This window comes from Pseudophryne corroboree, chromosome 4, assembly GCF_028390025.1.
Source record: "Pseudophryne corroboree isolate aPseCor3 chromosome 4, aPseCor3.hap2, whole genome shotgun sequence".
NCBI classification, from domain to species: Eukaryota; Metazoa; Chordata; class Amphibia; order Anura; family Myobatrachidae; genus Pseudophryne; species Pseudophryne corroboree.
The window spans coordinates 162,729,308-162,750,189 of record NC_086447.1 but is presented as its reverse complement, the minus strand read 5'-3'; the positions used below and the strand labels follow the sequence as shown (position 1 = coordinate 162,750,189).

General features: G+C 45.0%; 1 protein-coding gene and 2 long non-coding RNA genes across 4 annotated transcripts in view; 2 read left to right on the top strand and 1 right to left on the bottom strand.

Annotated features, from left to right (window-relative positions):
• Positions 1-20,882, top strand: part of HS6ST1 (heparan sulfate 6-O-sulfotransferase 1) — a 159,948-nt gene that overhangs the window by 46,998 nt on the left and 92,068 nt on the right. The window lies entirely within an intron of this gene.
• On the top strand, positions 2,964-9,428 carry LOC134909094 (uncharacterized). The gene is made up of 2 exons (XR_010175849.1): positions 2,964-3,106; positions 9,159-9,428. It is a non-coding gene; the product is annotated as an uncharacterized LOC134909094 (long non-coding RNA).
• Positions 12,256-20,882, bottom strand: part of LOC134909093 (uncharacterized) — a 203,883-nt gene continuing 195,256 nt past the window's right edge. Inside the window, exon 5 of the long non-coding RNA XR_010175848.1 lies at positions 12,256-13,005. This is a non-coding gene — a long non-coding RNA (uncharacterized LOC134909093). The remainder of the gene's footprint in view (positions 13,006-20,882) is intronic.

Genomic DNA, 20,882 nt, shown 5'->3' with positions numbered 1-20,882 from the left:
TCTCTACTATGCCCAGAACCAGAGATATCAGCCTTCAAGCAGCTGGTCCCTGCTACAGCTCCACACGCCTAATATGCAGTTTTATATTTTTGTTGGTGGATTGCTCTGGCTACTGAAGTCTGATCCCCAAGTCCCCAGTACCTCCTGAAAGGTGGGACTCTCTAGTTTTTTTATCCCATTAAAAATAAGAAATATATTTCCAGGAACTGGAGATATCTGCAGTAAAGCAAGCTGCCCTGACCATCGGAAAATGATGAATATTAAGCCCACTCCACTATCCACCCCTCCCCTGTGTATTAAATACCCCCTACCACCCTGGAAGTCATGTACCAGGGCCCCTTCATTCAGCCCAATGTCCCCTTCTACAGTTTAGTGTTCTCCTTCCTGCCCCATGTGTGCAGTAAAGGAGTAATTAGCAGAAATTATTTCTCCAGGTCCTACATGCTGAGCGAAAGATAGAACCCCCCCATACCCGACGCGGGACATCAAAGCTGCCGCTGACAGCACCCCCGCCCCTACCACTGATGGGTGGGTAGGGGCCCCAGTGCATTGCTGTGCCCAGGGGCCTACACTGCTGTTAAGATGGCTCTGCACCGCATACAGTTTCTGATGCAGATATGAACGTACACAGATTTGCATATGGGAGAATATACGTATTTGTTTGCACGCAAACCGTCAGTATCTGCGGCCAAGTTCCGGTCAATTCTGCATCAGACCCTAAAATAACAATGTGGTTGCTGGTGCTTACCCTGACTAGCACAAGTCTGTGTATATCTACTAGAACAGAAATAAAAGAACTATGTCAGATTTTGATCACTACATTTAAGCACACAGTAGAATGTCTAATTTTAAATTATTTTTTTGTGTTTAAAAGTAACTGTGTTGTGTGCCAGGTGTCTGGCGTATGGAAGTCAGACTGTAACCTCCAGACGTGCCTGAATAATGATTTCTGCTTGTGTTGGTAAATATATTTTTATAGCAGCAGTTTGCCATTCTATTAATTCCTTGAAATACAACAGAAATGAGCAATTTGAGTTATAGGGGGCATTTACTAACCACTTCAGCCAGGTAGAAATGTTTGTGCGGACGGTGAAATATCAGTGGCCGGGACTTGCCTTCTGTATTTGCTCCAGAAATGTGTTCAATGGTTATTTGTGTGTTCGAGGCGGACAGACTATGATAAAATACTACAGTAAACAATAGATTAACAGCATTCTTGGGGAACAGCTAAACGCATTAATAATGTTTTACGCCTACGTTCTGCGATGTACAGTATCAAGCAGTGAAATACGTCTGGAAGTGGCCCATAGCAACTAGAAAGCCTCTACATGTCATTTTATAGACTGTACTTGATAAATGCTGCCTCAAATCGGTTGTCGAGCAATCGCCCGACTACTGCACTGTGTTGGTTGGAAACAACTGTGCATGCTAATGATGGATCAATACAGGGGTCTATTTACTAAGCCTTGGGTGGAGATAATGTGGACGGAGATAAAGAACTAGCCAATCAGCTCCTAACTGCCATGTCACAGGCTGGGTTTGAAAAATGACAGGAGCTGATTGGCTGGTACTTTATCTCCATCAACATTCTCTCCATCCAAGGCTTAGTAAATAGAACCCATCTTTGCTGGGGAAGCTGGTTACTGTGCTCAGAAGATGATCACAGATGGCTGCTGGCCATTCTCACCTGCCAAGGTCCAGCCCAGTTTTACCAGTTTAAGGGGTCTATTTACTAAGCCTTGGATGGAGATAAAGTACCAGCCAATCAGCTCCTAACTGCTATGCACAGGCTGTGTTTGAAAAATAACAGTTAGGAGCAGATTGGCTGGTACTTCATCTCCATCCAAGGCTTAGTAAATAGACCCCTAAATATGAGTAGGCCTAAGAAGATGCCATAAACAGGCAGGTTCATCTGTTCTTTGTTTTTTTTTTACTTTAAACCTATTCTATTCTATTATGTATAGCAAAGAAATCTATACGTATAATAAATAAAACTCTAAGGGTTGTGTCTACATAGAATTTGTTTTTGAGAAATGTACTTCTAGGGACTGTTCGTTCTGGCATCACACAAAAACTATTAGATGAATTTGGATTGCGTTTACACTGGTGTACAGCTTAGTGACCTAGGACAAGGAGAAATGTGGGCATCCGAATGGGAGTTTGGACGCCCAAAGCAGTACTTTAGACGGGTTTAGATGTTTTACGTGGTTAAACCCTGTCTGTTTGGGCGTAACATGTGCGATGCGCACGTACCAAAACAACAATTGAATTGTGACAATTGTTTGGGCGACTAAAAAAGTCCAGTTTAGATGTGATTATTAGATGCCCAAAACAATTTCATTCCCCCAAATGTGTATAATATAAAATATTAGATGGCACTACTGTCAAAATTACACCAATGTCTAAAATGCTCCCTGACTGTCAATCACACTGCAAATAAATCGTCACTGCGACCGCCACCACAAGACCATTGCGGCACATGTGCAGTGGCAAAAATCTCTTGACCGCGTACAGCATCGCCATTGTGTCCCATCTCTGAATCGGACCCTATGGAGGCAATTCAAATGTTTTTTTGGGTGCCCGTCAGAGCAATCCAGTTGTTGCTGATTGGACGCCCATTGCTTCATACCCGCACAAATAGACGGGGTTTAGCTGTGAAATGCGAACTCCCGTTTGGGCACTTAAACCACGGACTTTGTATACGTTTCTTCTATCGCCTTAGAAGACTGTGAGAAGAAGTGTCACCTCTGTGGCTAATAGGTGTCTAAATGGAGCTGCAACTGAATTGCTCCATTTTGCGCCCCCTAGCGGTAGCCGCGGAGGAAAACAGTTGACTCTCCCACTATGTTTAGCAGAAGTGAAAAGTTCTGGTTATACAATATTCATGTTTCGCTTTGGCATTGTGTCCACCGCACTTGTCAATACTGCTGCAGAATTAATAGACTATAAATAGAGCAATGATGATGGTGTTTTGTGCAGATGGTGCATGGTGTCTCTGCTCTGTTGTAGATGAGAATTCAGGGTGGAACACGAAGAGTTCTGCCTGGAAAGTTTATACATTCTGATGGAGAAATGCGTTGAGTTCCACAGCCAAAAGCGGAATGAGGTGAATAGACTGCTGAACGGTTTTGAATATTTCACTTTTCTGTGCTAAAGTTTTATCAGTATAAACACATGTTGTGAAACGCGTTCCAGGCAACAGCTGCTGTCTCTGGATGTCTGCATTTCGCACACCGATGTTTAGAGCAAAGCTTGGAGAAATGCATTTTTTTCTTCTAAGCTGTCAATTTAACTGTATGTTGTATAAAGCCAGAGAGCATTACTTTCTGATACATAATTATACAGAGACCTCACAACAATGTTCAGAAACAATGTTCTGAACAATCTTCTGTCCAAATGTGTTTACTTGTTTTTAAGTAATACAGTGCAAGAAGTGTATATTTCCCCCTCCGAGTAATCCTCGGAGCATATGTAATGATATTTAATTAAAAAAAATATATCTGTCTAACCCTGGATCAAATACAGCAGCGCAAGGGTGCAGTAAGGGCACTGGGTTCCGAGCATGGGAGTTTCTATAATAGGTGCAGTGTGTGCGATGCACACAGGCCCCTAGGTCCGGGGGGCCCACATCGCACAAACTGCACCCATAGAATATCCTACCCCTCCGGAGTCCTGCAGCGCCCATTTCCTAGTGATTTACGTGTGTGCACTGGAGGTGTCCCCCGGGAACAAGGCATGGGCGCCATGTTCCTGTAGAGCTGCACATGCGCAGTAGGTTCTGGCTTAAAGCCAGAGACTACTAGCTACCACTCTTAAAATGCCCCTAGTCCAGAGAGAGCTAGATTCCAGTACTGCCAGCTACCAAGTGCAGCACTGGTCCACAGGAAGTGGGCACTGTCACTATTTAGGTGCTGGTGTAGGAGCCTGGGGGCAGCGGTGAGTTACCCACCCCATGATGCATTGGGAGGGGTCAGTAACATGCAAATAATGACAGTGAGTGTGACAAGAGTGGCAAAGCACACACAGGTTGCTCAAGGAAGAGTAACCTCTACGTAATGTGTACCACCTGCGGAGTCCGTTTATCCGATCACACAGCACTTTTACAACGTGTACAAAGAGCCTGATTCTGAGTTAGTATTAAAGCAAAAAAAGAGCAAGTAACTGTGCACCTGGTCAAAACTCTGCTGCACTGCAGGTGAGGAAGATGTAACCTGTACAGAGAGATTTACATTTGAGGGATGGTATCCAAACTCAAATCTAAATTGCAGTGTAAAAATGAAGTGTGGGCTAAATGCAAAAGCAGCAAGTATTTACCCTGCATGCCAAAATGATACATTTACTTGCACACCTTGCATTGCAACATGATTTGCACAGGTACACAGTAACTTGGTCTTTTTTGCTTTACTCCCACCTCAGGTGGTTCTCAAACTCGGTCCTCAGGACCCCATACAGTCCACATTTTCCATGTCGCCCGGCAGTCGCACTGTATCACCAACGATCATTTTTTCAAAAACCACAAGTGACCTGGAAAACATGAACTATGTGGGGTCCTGAGAACCCAGTTTGAGAACCTGTGGTCTAAGGTGTACCCAGCCTAAGGGGGGTATTCAATTAAGTGCCATTTTTTTTTAATTTTTTTTTTTTTGCTGGTCGAAAAAACTGCACTAATTCGACACATGGTATTCAGTTGCGGGCATTTCCGCCCATTTTTTAATCCATTTTTGCCCAAATGTTTGCAAAAATTATGCCAAAAACGGGCAAAAATGCCCGCAAATTTGCCAATATACGTAGTTTTCGCCAGCGCCAGATTTTTTGACCAGTTGAAAAAAAACGTACTTGCAATGAATAGGTCGATTGTAAATTTGACCTAAAAATGTCCGAAATGTCACTAATTGAATACCCCCTTAAGTGTGTACCTCCAGACCAAATACAATGCTTTGACACACTATCCTTTTCTGTGGCCATTGGTTGAGTTGGGAACATTCTTAGAATATATGTAATGATTTGTAATGGAAACATTCACACATACGGATCATGTTTTTAAAATTCCAGTGTCTTATATTCTGTGTAATGCTATTAAAAATAAACTTTTATCTGTCTCTGGATAGCTGTTGCATTTGGGGGAGGGGAACTGAATGTGGCAGATTTTGAAATCCGAGTGTCCCTATGTGCTGGAGCATATTACCATTCTGACCCCTATGTATAAGTTAAGCCGCCTGTAATGATAGGGGACACAAACAACTGTATCTGCCTAGAAGCCATTGACCTGCTAGAAATCCTGTCTGATAAGATGTGAAAGGAAACACAGCTAGAGTGCTGGGGTTTTTTGTTTTTTTTCCTTCTTCAGTATTCTGAAACATTCCTCTTGCTGCTTATTTTGCTGGTCTTTTTATGTTCTGACCATGCTTCAAATATGATCCACCATGGCAGCCATTTTGTCTAACTACAGAAGTCTATCGAGTAGCTGTTTTATGGGATGACTGCTGTATTTGATGTTGGCAGTGCCTCACGTTTTTTTGTTTTTACACATTGTGGCAGTTTTACTATAAAAATGTAGACATACAGTATATTATGTACTATTTTATATAATAGGCAGTGTGTTCCGGTTATCAATGAATATTATTTTAATATGGGTTAAAACTAAAATGGGAAAGACTTACAGGTATGTCCCTGTTTTTGCCTACAAATTTTAGGGGAGATTTATCAAAGATTGGAGAGAGATAAAGTAACAACCAGCTCCTGACTGTCATTTTTCAAACACAGCCTGTTACATGGCAGTTAGGAGCTGATTGGCTGGCACTTTATTTCTTTCCACTTTATAATTCTCCAAGGTTTAGTACTAATCCCATAGTGTGATGAGTGGGCATAATGTCAGGAGTGGTTAGGTAGGTATACTATCAGATGCCTCTATAGTCGGGTTAGCAAGGAGGGCTAGTGATATACATACAGTAATATTTACTAAGAACAGTGCAAGAAATTGTGGGGGGATATTTATCAAAGCTTTATGAGAGATAATATACTAACCAATCCGCTTCTAACTGTCATTGTATAGGCTGTGTTTGAAAAATGGCAGGAGCTGATTTGTTGGAACTTTATCTCTCTCCAAGCTATGATAAATCTCACCCCGTATGCGGTAGAGAGGAGCAAAATTTTACTTGGGTCAGTAGTTCTGCTCTGTGGTACATGCTCCCCCCTTAGTGGTATAATGAGGGAGAATTCTGTCCAGAACCAAAAAATATAGGGACTTTCATGCAAAATGCCTAAGTACAATTTCTATAAATGTGAGACTTTTTAGAATATTATGTGGACGCATTTTGAATTCAATTTAAGCGCCGGAGGCCAGTAGGTGGCACCCAATGGAGCTGTTCAGTTGTTTCTCCATTCGGACGCGATCAACTGCCAGCGTGGCAATTCAGCTGTGTGAAGTGTGACCTGTTTGGGTGCCCAAATGGGACTTACCACGTCAAGCCCATTACTTTACGTAAAGCAGGTAAACCCGACTTTTCTGGGTGCGATGTGCGCAATAAAAAAAAACCAATTGATTGATTATTGTCCCCAGATCTCCTGTCACTATAGTTGGACATCGGGCCTGATATAACAATTGAATTCCGATATCGCCACCCGATCCCCGTCTAAAATGACAGGAGATTGCAGGGGTGATATTCAATTGATGCTTTTTATTGCACTGATCGCGCCCATTAATGTCTGGTTTAGCCAAGTAAAGCAGCTAAACCCAACTAAACTAATGGGCGCATTGCCATTTGGGGACCCCGAACTGGTCACTTTTTGCACATTTCAGCTTGCCAGCACGGGGTGCTGCGGCTGAAATGTCTCCTCGTGGCTCAGAGTGCCTGAACGGAGCAACAATTGAATTGCTCTGTTGGGCGCCATCTAGTGGCAGCCGTGGAGAGAAACAATTGAATTCCCCCCAATGAGCAGCTGCAGGACCAGTATTTCCTGAATGCCCTTGTGACTGGTTCATTAAATATTCACACAAATGTATTATGTAATTGCTCTGATATCACAGTTAATTGGATTTGTAGTTCCATTCCCCGTGTCCACTTTCACTGCACATTGTAATAGGGTAGAGCAGTGGGAAAGCCAGTGTCCCTGACTGTGATCCGCCACCCTCTAACTGTCTACTGTTACAAAATGAACGCTCACAGTCAGGATAGGGAGTGGTACAGGTAAAGTTTAATATCGACACCTATAACTCACCCATATCTATGGCGTCAATATATTGGGCTGCTACTATTGATCCAAATATCACTGATTATCGAGCGCCACCTTTTAATGTTTCCAATGCAAAAACCTTCAATGTCCATCCTTATAGGCACCACCCAAAGTTTCCTCTCCCTCAATGATGGTCACAACAAAAGTTCTATTGTTCATGTTTCAGAAAACAAAAAGTGAGGTATGATAATGTGATATAAAGTGCATAACTGGGCACGTTGGGTGACCCTAAAGTTAGATGGTGGATGAAGTTCTATCTAGGAGGACAGTATGTACTGTAGCTGGTGTTGGGCTGCAATAGATGAAAAGTAGCCGGGGAAAGAAGACTACTATAAAAAGCCATGAAATGAAGCACACTTGAAGTAGGCCTTATTGGCTGCTATACTCCTGTACCAGCTGCTGCTACAAATGTATGGAAAATGTTCTCCGTTTGACACCTTGGTAACAAATTGATGCAGCTGTCAGTGATGTTATGATGGTGCTGACTGCTATAAATCAGCTGCTGTGTGTGGAAATATTAAAGTGCCGATATGGAGATTTTGCATGCCAAAATTATTATTTTTTATTTTCCTTTTACATTTTTTATTTTTAAACCTAGTTTTAGGACAATGGAAGAGGAATGGAGCTTCCCAATTGTTACTGTTAAAAATCACTATTAAATATCCGTGTCCCAAATTACGAGTTATGTAAATATCAGGGCTAAAGTAGATGTGTCTCATTATATGCCCTGCTGCTGCTGTTATTGCTAGGTGCCCGTTACATTCTTAGACACACTTAGCACAGACATTTAATATTAGACTCCGCCCCTCCCCCATGCAATTTACTAATTATATAATATTCAAAATGGATCTTCCGGGCAAGAACACTTTTTCTTCGAATTTGCATTAATAATGTAGTTTCTCAAAATTATGAATTAGAAGTACTATAAAAATGGTCAAATTGATACAAGGTTGATGGGGAGTCCTTCCTAAATGATATGGGTTTGACCAGGGACGGACTGGGAGTCTAAATGAGCGCTGGCATTCTAGTGGATGTGCGGCACACCCTCATGTCTCTGTATGCTGAACAGAGCACCGGGAGGCAGAGCTGCTTGTCCTGTGCCGGGCACCAGAGCAGCGCACCGGGAGGCGGAGCTGTTGGGCCAGCCCCTGGCTCTCAGTGTGCCATGCGGCTCTTAGGCCAGCACTGGCCATCTGCCCTACTGCCATTTGCCAGAAGCCCAGTCCACCGCAGGGTTTGACGTAGCTGCTTGGTATGCAGTCCATGTGTGACCGCACCACTGTTGGACACAATTCTCGTCCCTCCAAATTTGACATCTCTCCCATAAACTAACAGAATATTGTACTTTTAATGAATACATTTGGAGCCGGAAACCGAATACTCGCGGCAACATTACTGGAAAATGGTGTTCGAGCCACCACTTGTTTTATGTACCCGGAGGAGATTTATCAAATCTTGGAGAGAGAGATAGTACCTACCAATCAGCTTCTAATACCCTTTTTAGACCGAAATGTCTGAATTACCCATCTTTTATCTGGCATTTCAGTGCCGGGTAGTTTTGATGGTCCCTGCCTGACCACCCTTTCACACAGACAAGCAAATTACCGGGTCAAGAATTTCTACCTGGTAATTTGTGGTTTAAAATGGGTATTTCGTCTGTGTGAAAGAATCAACTCGGGACGAAATTCCCGGGCTGACCCTTTCACACAGAAGAAGGACCCGTGTTTATCGGCATATTACCTGGTAGAACTGTGTCACCCGGGAATTTGCCTTTCTGTGTGAAAGGGGTATAATTGTTATGTTACAGGTTGTGTATGAAAAATGACATGAGCTGATTGGTTGGTCTCCACTTTATCACTTTACAAGCTTGAATACCCCGCCCCCACTTCTCTTTTAATCTTTATATACTTGTTTGCTTGCTGCAGGTATTGGAAGACTGTGACTCTCACATTATGAAACTACAAGTCTCTCCTCAGCTTTCCTTCCTATGATTTACGAGGCTCCAGTAATGCCAGAGTAAGACAGCTCATTTTGTATGGTGTTATTTGATTATATTATGGATGCCCTCTGGACACTGGCATTCACTGAGAGAATAGGAATGGCGTATTGTTTTTACCATTCATTTCACTTATTGCTTACCTATAAAAATTATACCTTTTTCTTTTGTCAATAAAACTATAATCACAATTCCTTTATACTTTGTTTTTTCTTCTCCTCCCCCCCACCAAGATGGGAGACTCTGGTGGGAGGAGCTGGGGGTGTGGTACCTTGAATCGTATCAGAGTTGCTCTGATGGAGTGAATTTTTAAGGGCCCCATGCATCTGCAATGGATTGATGCAATTCCCTGATCCCTCGACGCTGGGGTCAGGGAATCGGAGAAATCACCCAAGAAAGCAATTCTAGGTAAACATCTACAGCAGGTAAACCACTCAGGGTGTAGCAGTTACAGGAACCCCCACCACTTATCCTGTTATTTTGGGTTCATCAACAGTTTATATGACCCTAAAATAGGTAAGATTAGTTATGAAGATTATGAATGGGAAACTGTGACACATGGAGCTCTCATTTTAGTTCAAGGACATTTGTGCTTCTAAAATAATTGTATTGTTCTTTTTCAGAGCTATTGGACTGTGCGGCGGCCGGCGGGCCACCAACACAACCACATTGGAGACTTCAGCTTTGTACAGTTATCAAACGCTCTTTCCTTATGATCCCCTTGTCTGATGTTAAAAAAATGACCTTGAATTATTGCCAAACAGTATGGGGGAGATTTGGAGAGTGATATAAACAGCAGCCAGTCGGCTCCTAACTGCTACAACTGTTACAGGTTGTCTTTGGAAAATGACAGGAGCTGATTGGTTGGTAGTTTATCTCTCTCCACTTTACCCCTATCCAAGGCTTCGTGCATCTGCCCCTATAAAAGAAATATTTTGTTATGCTTGAGATTGATATATACTGTCCATTACTAGGCTTGTTATCTGGGCAGCTCATTCATTTCCTGCATTCTGACTTCTTACTTGCAGTGTATAAAACAGCTAAATAATATCTAGCCTGTGTCTCCTTCCATTGGAATGCGTCCCCATACATACTCTAGTCACCACTGTATGTTGTTCGCAGTGTTACTGGCAGTTTCATAGATGTCAGTGACCAACCTTCGCCCCAATGTAAACTGCCATTTAGAAATCACTATAGACTTCCTGTTTCATTTAGATTTGGTGTACAGGTGCCCTTTCTTAACTGTTACTTTAGTCGGGTGGTCTTCAGTATGCCGACTGACAGGATCCCGGCGCACAGTATACCGGCGCCGGGATCCCGACAGCCGGCATACCGACACTTATTCTCCCTCGTGGGGGTCCACCCCCATGGAGGGAGAATAAAATAGCGTGGCGAGCGCAGCGAGCCCGCAAGGGGCTCATTTGCGCTCACCACACTGTCGGAAAGCCGGCGGTCGGGCTCCCGTCGCCGGGAGCCCGACCGCCGGCATATCGTAGTGAACCCCTTTAGTCACGCCATGTCCTGTGCGACTTGGCCACACCCATCTTTTCTGCTGAATATGTGGGTGTTATTTGCATAATTAAAAAACATAATTGTAACCAAACTACTTTGCTAGTATTCACTGGTCAGTGAGGTGTGTGACATTTGTACATATGTGTGCGACTAATCGGAGTCTATATAAAGGGCTCTAATTCAGTCGTCCGCGGCTTTACTTCATGCCAAGTTCTGTTGTGCTTCATGTGTGACTTGTACACATTAATTAAAGTCTTTGCTTAGCGTCTTTAGTACACTGAGCGGCTTTGCGCTGTGTCTGTGATGCAAAAATGACACAAGAAAAATCCAGTATGCTACTCAGTTGCAGTGGGCATCTCGTGCCATAAGGCGTAGTGATGGGCAGTAAATTAGGACACCTCTATATGCTGAAATATTGAACATCTAGCTAAAAGGGTTGGGTATGTGTGATCCTGACTGTTAGATGGCAGGCAGGGGGCGGGGGCGAGCGCAACGAAGCCCCATGCGGGCTCGCTGCACTTTCCATGCAGTGGGCTTGGTGGGCTCTCTGTGCTCCCCACAGGTTCTATTCCCACTCTATGGGTATTGTGGACACCCACGAGTGGGATTAGTCCCTGTTGATTGGCATGCCGACCATCAGGATATTGATATTGATCCCGGCATCAGTATTGTTTCAGGCCGTGTCACAGCAGTTTGACACCTACTTACACTGCATGGACCCAGTAATTACCCGGGGCTACTCTGCCGGCACTTGGAGATGACATGATCTTCACACAACGGTGTGCCGACTCTCCATAAGGTTTGAATGGGACCTGGGTTTGATGACCCGGGCTACCCATTCACACTTGCCTGTAACCCAGATCCTTCCCGGACTAAGACTGGATTCTTGGGTCACTGGATCCAGTTTCTTTTTTGGTAACCTGTCACACTGAGCCACGGCCCAGGTTAACCCGGCAATAACCCAGGTAAGCAGTACGGGTGGTGTAATGGTTAGCATTACTGCCTCACATCACTGAGGTCATGGGTTCGATTCCCACCATGGCCCTAACTGTGCGGAGTTTGTATATTCTCCCCGTACTTGCGTGGGTTTCCTCCGGGTACTCCGGTTTCCTCCCACAATCCAAAAATATACTGGTAGGTTAATTGGCTCCCAACAAAATTAACACTATTATGAATGTGTTACTGTGTACATGTGATAGGGAATATAGAATGTAAGCTCCACTGGGGTAGGGACTGATGTGAATGGCCAAATATTCTCTGTATAGCGCTGCGGAATATGTGTGTGCTATATAAATAACTGGTAATAATAATAATAATAAGCATCGGTTTGAAAGCTGTAGAATGTAAAATGTAAGTTAACGAACACTAGAGAGTAGTATGGTAATGCTAGACGCTATGTTTTTTTTATCTGAACATATTTTAAGAATTCAGAGTATTAAACAAACAAAACAAAAAAAAGACAGTGGATGGGAGTCTTAAAATTGCGAAACAGAAGTTTTATATCCTTACGCTGCAGTACATCCCAACTATCCCGGTTCAGGTGGGACCATCCTGAGTTTTAGGGTGGAGACATGGCCCCGCCCCATTCATGACATAGCCAAACAACCTCCTTTTATTATGCATTTAGTCCATTTTTTAAATGTATTTATTTATTCTTGTGTGTATGTGTGATTAAAAATGTAAAAAGATTGCCTTTTGTTTAGTGTAGCAGTAAATAATCTCTAAACCTTTCCCCTGGAATTATTTACATCTGTAAAGGTATTTCTAATCTTTAACCTCATTTGTAGATAAGCTTATCTGATCACCCTTTTCCTGTTACATTCCCACGGTGCCTTTTAGTTACATCATCTAGCGAGTCGCTCCCAGAATTCTGCATTCCTTGCGATTTTCCCCCGTTGGCTAGGCACGTTCTGATGTACAGTATAATGTCATTTCTGGACTTCTGGTCAGCCTTGTGCAATTCACTGCATCTTAAACTGAGGGGAAGGAAGGGGGGGGGGGGGAAGAATATGACACACAGAATAAATTCTGCTCATTCAATTAACTCTTTATGTGGTAATAATGTGCTGCGTATACTTGTCAATCTCTCTATTGTCTGATTGTCAGCACTTCTGAATCCCAGAGCCCTTTCTTCCTCTTTTAGGGTAATGTACTATTGTGCCTCTGTTTTCTTTCTTTTTACAGGTCATGGAAAGAGGATGCACTGTATAACAAAGACTTTATATTCTTTGGCTCTTGGATGGAGTCATAGGTTGTTTTACATGCTGGAAGAGAATCACATTTAAAAGGGGAAATGTAAATGAATAAAACTCACAAATATACTGTAATTACAGTTATGCATTATTATTATTTTTTCTTCCACCTAAATAGAAGCAACTGTTTCTGACGCTGTCCAGATGCACAAATAATTAACTTAAAGGTTATTATCATAATGCAGTCTTTGCAACGCACCTACAGCAGTGCTGGACAATTAAACCTCTTAACGGCTGATGAGTTTATTATCTGTGTGTCATCTTAACAAACTTCACTCTATAATTGGCAGAAAAGACCAACTATTTATTCATAGACCACAAAGGAATAAAACAGTATGGCGCCATCGGAAGGACGATCTGGTATCGGAGCCTAAACAGTGCAACACTCGGCAACTGCTAAATGCACTGAGGGCAAAGGACCGCCGTGGATGCCTTTTGTAGACGGGTTATGGTGGTCATATACTGACAGCCTGACAGACATTTTATCTGACAGCCAGCAGATATCGTGGGCTTATGATGTCAGATGTTCTCACAGCGTATGGCCACACAATATCTATCTGCGTTCCTCCCCTGGGGAGGAGACATTTCCCTTTTCCACCCCTGTGAAGGAACCTGGGAAATGTCAGCCATGGTCAGCGCATACACTGCCCGATGAGGCCGGCTTGCAGCTCGCAATTATCGCATCTGTTGGACAATTTGCCATTTCCAACTGGCCAGTATTTTGAGATTGATCACACAGATGCACTGTACAATTATCTGGGCAATCCGTGTGATATCAGGCAGATCACCCAGGTAATTGTATAATGAATGCCCAGCATTAGGGTCATTTCACCCTCATACATGGCATGGAGGTGTTGCTGCCCCAGGTAGGGTCAATACAGTATTTATAATCAAATCATTAAAGGTGAGTGCACTCAAGAAACTAAACTGCATCTCAGCTGATGATCTGCTTTCCTTTCTTACCACAGAGTAGGGCTAACCATCATTCTGTTGGTTAGTGGTTTCACCATCGATGCGATGCCTCAGATGGTAATACATCGGTGGCTGATCCCCCTATGGTGAGCACTGGCCCTGGTGTGCGCATATGCGGGTGCCGTATAGGCATGTGCATAGCCTAGTCATTGATGGCTTAAAGTCAATAGTTTAATTAATGGCTTACCATCCATGGGCGTCACTACCACAGACTGTAAAAGGCCCCACACACTAGGGAGATGTATCTCAGCAATGACTTGCATGCAATCTGGCCGGGAGCTTCGCGGGAGAACTGCGATTGCAATTTGCTACTTAAGTGTATTTTTACATGTGATTTATCTCATGTAGTCTAATGTTAAACTTATTTCTCTATCGTCCTAGTGGATGCTGGGGTTCCTGAAAGGACCATGGGGAATAGCGGCTCCGCAGGAGACAGGGCACAAAAAGTAAAGCTTTCCGATCAGGTGGTGTGCACTGGCTCCTCCCCCTATGACCCTCCTCCAAGCCTCAGTTAGATTTTTGTGCCCGGCCGAGAAGGGTGCAATCTAGGTGGCTCTCCTAAAGAGCTGCTTAGAAAAGTTTAGCTTAGGTTTTTTATTTTACAGTGAGTCCTGCTGGCAACAGGATCACTGCAACGAGGGACTTAGGGGAGAAGAAGTGAACTCACCTGCGTGCAGGATGGATTGGCTTCTTGGCTACTGGACATCAGCTCCAGAGGGACGATCACAGGTACAGCCTGGATGGTCACCGGAGCCTCGCCGCCGGCCCCCTTGCAGATGCTGAAACAAGAAGAGGTCCAGAATCGGCGGCAGAAGACTCCTCAGTCTTCTAAAGGTAGCGCACAGCACTGCAGCTGTGCGCCATTTTCCTCTCAGCACACTTCACACGGCAGTCACTGAGGGTGCAGGGCGCTGGGAGGGGAGCGCCCTGGGAGGCAAATGAAAACCTATTTGGCTAAAAATACCTCACATATAGCCTCCGGGGGCTATATGGAGATATTTAACCCCTGCCAGAATCCACTAAAGAGCGGGAGACGAGCCCGCCGTAAAAGGGGCGGGGCCTATCTCCTCAGCACACAGCGCCATTTTCCTTACACAGCTCCGCTGGTCAGGACGGCTCCCAGGTCTCTCCCCTGCACTGCACTACAGAAACAGGGTAAAACAAGAGAGGGGGGGCAAAATAGTGGCAAAAATTATATTATAAAAGCAGCTATACAGGGAGCACTTATTATAAGGCTATCCCTGTCATATATATAGCGCTTTGGTGTGTGCTGGCAGACTCTCCCTCTGTCTCCCCAAAGGGCTAGTCGGGTCCTGTCTTCGTTAAGAGCATTCCCTGTGTGTCTGCTGTGTGTCGGTACGTGTGTGTCGACATGTATGAGGACGATATTGGTGTGGAGGCGGAGCAATTGCCAAATATGGGGATGTCACCTCCTAGGGGGTCGACACCAGAATGGATGCCTTTATTTATGGAATTACGGGATAGTGTCAACACGCTAAAGCAGTCGTTTGACGACATGAGACGGCCGGACAATCAATTAGTGCCTGTCCAGGCGCCTCAAACACCGTCAGGGGCTGTAAAACGCCCTTTGCCTCAGTCGGTCGACACAGACCCAGACACAGGCACTGATTCCAGTGGCGACGGTGACGAATCAACCGTATTTTCCAGTAGGGCCACACGTTATATGATTTTGGCAATGAAGGAGGCGTTACATTTAGCTGATACTACAGGTACCACTAAACAGGGTATTATGTGGGGTGTGAAAAAACTACCTATAGTTTTTCCTGAATCAGAAGAACTAAATGAGGTGTGTGATGAAGCGTGGGTTGCCCCCGATAAAAAGATGCTAATTTCAAAGAAGTTATTGGCTTTATACCCTTTCCCGCCAGAGGTTAGGGCGCGCTGGGAAACACCTCCTAGGGTGGACAAGGCGCTCACACGCTTATCTAAACAAGTGGCGTTACCCTCTCCTGAGACGGCCGCACTTAAAGATCCAGTAGATAGGAGGATGGAAAATATCCAAAAAAGTATATACACACATACAGGTGTTATACTACGACCAGCTATAGCGACAGCCTGGATGTGCAGTGCTGGAGTAGCTTGGTCAGAGTCCCTGATTGAAAATATTGATACCCTGGATAGGGACAATGTTTTACTGTCTTTAGAGCAAATAAAGGATGCATTTCTTTATATGCGTGATGCACAGAGGGATATCTGCACACTGGCATCACGGGTAAGTGCTATGTCCATTTCGGCCAGAAGAAGTTTATGGACGCGACAGTGGTCAGGCGATGCGGACTCAAAACGGCATATGGAAGTTTTGCCGTATAAAGGGGAGGAGTTATTTGGAGTCGGTCTATCAGATTTGGTGGGCACGGCTACAGCCGGGAAATCCACCTTTTTACCTCAAGTTACTCCCCAACAGAAAAAGACACCGACTTTTCAACCGCAGCCCTTTCGTTCCTTTAAAAACAAGAGAGCAAAGGGATATTCATATCTGCCACGAGGCAGAGGAAGGGGGAAGAGACAGCAACAGGCAGCTCCTTCCCAGGAACAGAAGCCCTCCCCCGCTTCTACAAAAGCCTCAGCATGACGCTGGGGCTTCTCAAGCGGACTCGGGGGCGGTGGGCGGTCGTCTCAAGAATTTCAGCGCGCAGTGGGCTCACTCGCAGGTAGATCCCTGGATCCTGCAGATAATATCTCAGGGATACAGGTTGGAACTAGAGACAGATCCACCTCGCCGTTTCCTGAAGTCTGCTTTACCAACGTCCCCCTCCGAAAGGGAGACGGTCTTGGAAGCCATTCACAAGCTGTACTCTCAGCAGGTGATAGTCAAGGTACCTCTTCTACAACAAGGAAAGGGGTATTATTCCACTCTATTTGTGGTACCGAAGCCGGATGGCTCGGTAAGACCTATTCTAAATCTGAAGTCATTGAACCTGTACATAAAGAAGTTCAAGTTCAAGATGGAGTCACTCAGAGCAGTGATAGCGAACCTGGAAGAAGGGGACTTTATGGTATCCTTGGACATCAAGGATGCGTACCTCCACGTTCCAATTTACCCCTCACACCAGGGGTACCTCAGGTTCGTCGTACAAAACTGTCACTATCAGTTTCAGACGCTGCCGTTCGGATTGTCCACGGCACCTCGGGTCTTTACAAAGGTAATGGCCGAGATGATGATTCTTCTTCGAAGAAAAGGCGTATTAATTATCCCATACTTGGACGATCTCCTGATAAGGGCAAGGTCCAGAGAACAGCTAGAGATGGGATTAGCACTGTCTCAAGAAGTGCTAAAACAGCACGGGTGGATTCTGAATATTCCAAAATCCCAGTTAATGCCAACAACTCGTCTGCTGTTCCTAGGGATGATTCTGGACACGGTTCAGAAAAAGGTTTTTCTCCCGGAGGAAAAAGCCAAGGAGTTATCCGAGCTTGTCAGGAACCTCCTAAAACCAGGAAAGGTGTCTGTACATCAATGCACAAGAGTCCTGGGGAAAAATGGTGGCTTCTTACGAAGCAATTCCATTCGGCAGATTCCACGCAAGAATTTTCCAGAGGGATCTGTTGGACAAATGGTCAGGGTCGCATCTTCAGATGCACCAGCGGATAACCCTGTCTCCAAGGACAAGGGTATCTCTTCTGTGGTGGTTGCAGAGTGCTCATCTATTGGAGGGCCGCAGATTCGGCATACAGGATTGGATCCTGGTGACCACAGACGCCAGCCTGAGAGGCTGGGGAGCAGTCACACAAGGAAGAAACTTCCAGGGAGTGTGGACGAGCCTGGAAACGTCTCTTCACATAAACATTCTGGAACTAAGAGCAATCTACAATGCTCTAAGCCAGGCAGAACCTCTGCTTCAGGGAAAACCGGTGTTGATCCAGTCGGACAACATCACGGCAGTCGCCCATGTGAACAGACAGGGCGGCACAAGAAGCAGGAGTGCAATGGCAGAAGCTGCAAGGATTCTTCGCTGGGCAGAGAATCATGTGATAGCACTGTCAGCAGTGTTCATCCCGGGAGTGGACAACTGGGAAGCAGACTTCCTCAGCAGACACGACCTTCACCCGGGAGAGTGGGGACTTCATCCAGAAGTCTTCCACATGCTGGTAACCCGTTGGGAAAGACCAATGGTGGACATGATGGCGTCTCGCCTCAACAAAAAACTGGACAGGTATTGCGCCAGGTCAAGAGATCCGCAGGCAATAGCTGTGGACGCGCTGGTAACGCCTTGGGTGTACCAGTCGGTGTATGTGTTTCCTCCTCTGCCTCTCATACCAAAAGTATTGAGAATTATACGGCAAAGAGGCGTAAGAACGATACTAGTGGTTCCGGATTGGCCAAGAAGGACTTGGTACCCGGAACTTCAAGAGATGATCACGGAAGATCCGTGGCCTCTACCTCTAAGGAGGGACTTGCTTCAGCAGGGTCCCTGTCTGTTTCAAGACTTACCGCGGCTGCGTTTGACGGCATGGCGGTTGAACGCCGGATCCTAAAGGAAAAAGGCATGCCGGAAGAAGTCATTCCTACTTTGATTAAAGCAAGGAAGGAAGTAACCGTGCAACATTATCACCGCATTTGGCGAAAATATGTTGCGTGGTGCGAGGATCGGAGTGCTCCGACGGAGGAATTTCATCTGGGTCGATTCCTACATTTCCTGCAATCAGGATTGTCTATGGGTCGCAAATTGGGATCTATTAAGGTTCAAATTTCGGCCCTGTCGATTTTCTTCCAGAAAGAATTGGCTTCAGTCCCTGAAGTCCAGACTTTTGTTAAGGGAGTGCTGCATATACAGCCTCCTGTGGTGCCTCCAGTGGCACCGTGGGATCTCAATGTGGTTTTGGACTTTCTAAAATCTCATTGGTTTGAACCACTAAAAAATGTGGATTTGAAATATCTCACATGGAAAGTGACCATGCTACTAGCCCTGGCTTCGGCCAGGAGAGTGTCAGAACTGGCAGCTTTATCTTACAAAAGCCCATATCTGATTTTCCATTCGGACAGGGCGGAACTGCGGACTCGTCCGCATTTTCTCCCTAAGGTGGTGTCAGCATTTCATCTGAACCAGCCTATTGTAGTGCCTGCGGCTACAAGTGACTTGGAGGACTCCAAGTTACTGGACGTTGTCAGAGCATTGAAAATATATATTGCAAGGACAGCTGGAGTCAGAAAATCTGACTCGTTGTTTATATTGTATGCACCCAACAAGATGGGTGCTCCTGCGTCTAAGCAGACGATTGCTCGTTGGATCTGTAGCACAATCCAACTTGCACATTCTGTGGCAGGCCTGCCACAGCCTAAATCTGTAAAGGCCCACTCCACAAGGAAGGTGGGCTCATCTTGGGCGGCTGCCCGAGGGGTCTCGGCATTACAACTTTGCCGAGCAGCTACGTGGTCAGGGGAGAACACGTTTGTAAAATTTTACAAATTTGATACTCTGGCTAAGGAGGACCTGGAGTTCTCTCATTCGGTGCTGCAGAGTCATCCGCACTCTCCCGCCCGTTTGGGAGCTTTGGTATAATCCCCATGGTCCTTTCAGGAACCCCAGCATCCACTAGGACGATAGAGAAAATAGGAATTTACTTGCCGATAATTCTATTTCTCGGAGTCCGTAGTGGATGCTGGGCGCCCATCCCAAGTGCGGATTATCTGCAATAATTGTACATAGTTATTGTTAACTAATTCGGGTTATTGTTGTAGGGAGCCATCTTTCAGAGGCTCCTCTGTTATCATACTGTTAACTGGGTTTAGATCACAAGTTGTACGGTGTGATTGGTGTGGCTGGTATGAGTCTTACCCGGGATTCAAAATTCCTCCCTTATTGTGTACGCTCGTCCGGGCACAGTACCTAACTGAGGCTTGGAGGAGGGTCATAGGGGGAGGAGCCAGTGCACACCACCTGATCGGAAAGCTTTACTTTTTGTGCCCTGTCTCCTGCAGAGCCGCTATTCCCCATGGTCCTTTCAGGAACCCCAGCATCCACTACGGACTCCGAGAAATAGAATTATCGGCAAGTAAATTCCTATTTTCCATGCAATTGAGATAAATCTAACGTGCAGCACGTGTGATTTGCGATGGGTGACACACGGGAACACGCATTACATTGCAATCGCACGAAAAGGACATGCAATGTGACAGTTTTCATGCAGTCCATCTCGGCAATTTGTCTCAATTGCATGAAAACAGGCCATATCGCACTAGTGTATGGGGCCCACAAACAGCTACAATAAAACAAAGAGGAGGGTGGGGAAAAATTCTTCAGTAAAGAGGTCAGAGCTTAAATAACCTAGGGGTAGATGTATGAAGCCGTGATAAGAGCGGAGAAGTGGACCAGTGGAGAAATTGCCCATGGCAACCAATCACCTTTGAGGTTACATTCTATAAAATTATAGGCTCAGCTGATTGGTTGCCATGGACAATTTCCCCAGTGGCTCACTTCTCCACTCTTTCCACTGCTTAATACAGCTCCCCCCTAACCATGCCCCTACAATCTGGCATGCTCCCTAAACACACATGACCTGCAGCAGAAGCCAGCTCACACGTTTGTGGTTTAAATCACTTCCGGTTTATTCATCCTTCTGTAAAAGGTATACTGAAATGACAAACTTAATGATATGCATCCCAAAGGGTGTATAGGGCCCAGCTTGTTCAAGTTTAAATGTAAGCTGGAAAGTCATGGTAAGGAGCAAGTCCATGTCATTTTCATGTACATTGAAGATGTGTTTTATGGATCTAATATTATACATGAGATACTGTACTGAATGATTCTGCTTAAATATCATAAATACCTTCATAGTTCAGCTTATTTTGTGATTTGGGGGCAGATGTATTAACCTGGAGAAGGCTTAAGGAAGTGATAAACCAGTGATGTGTGCAAGGTGATACATGCACCAGCCAATCGGCTCCAATATGTAAA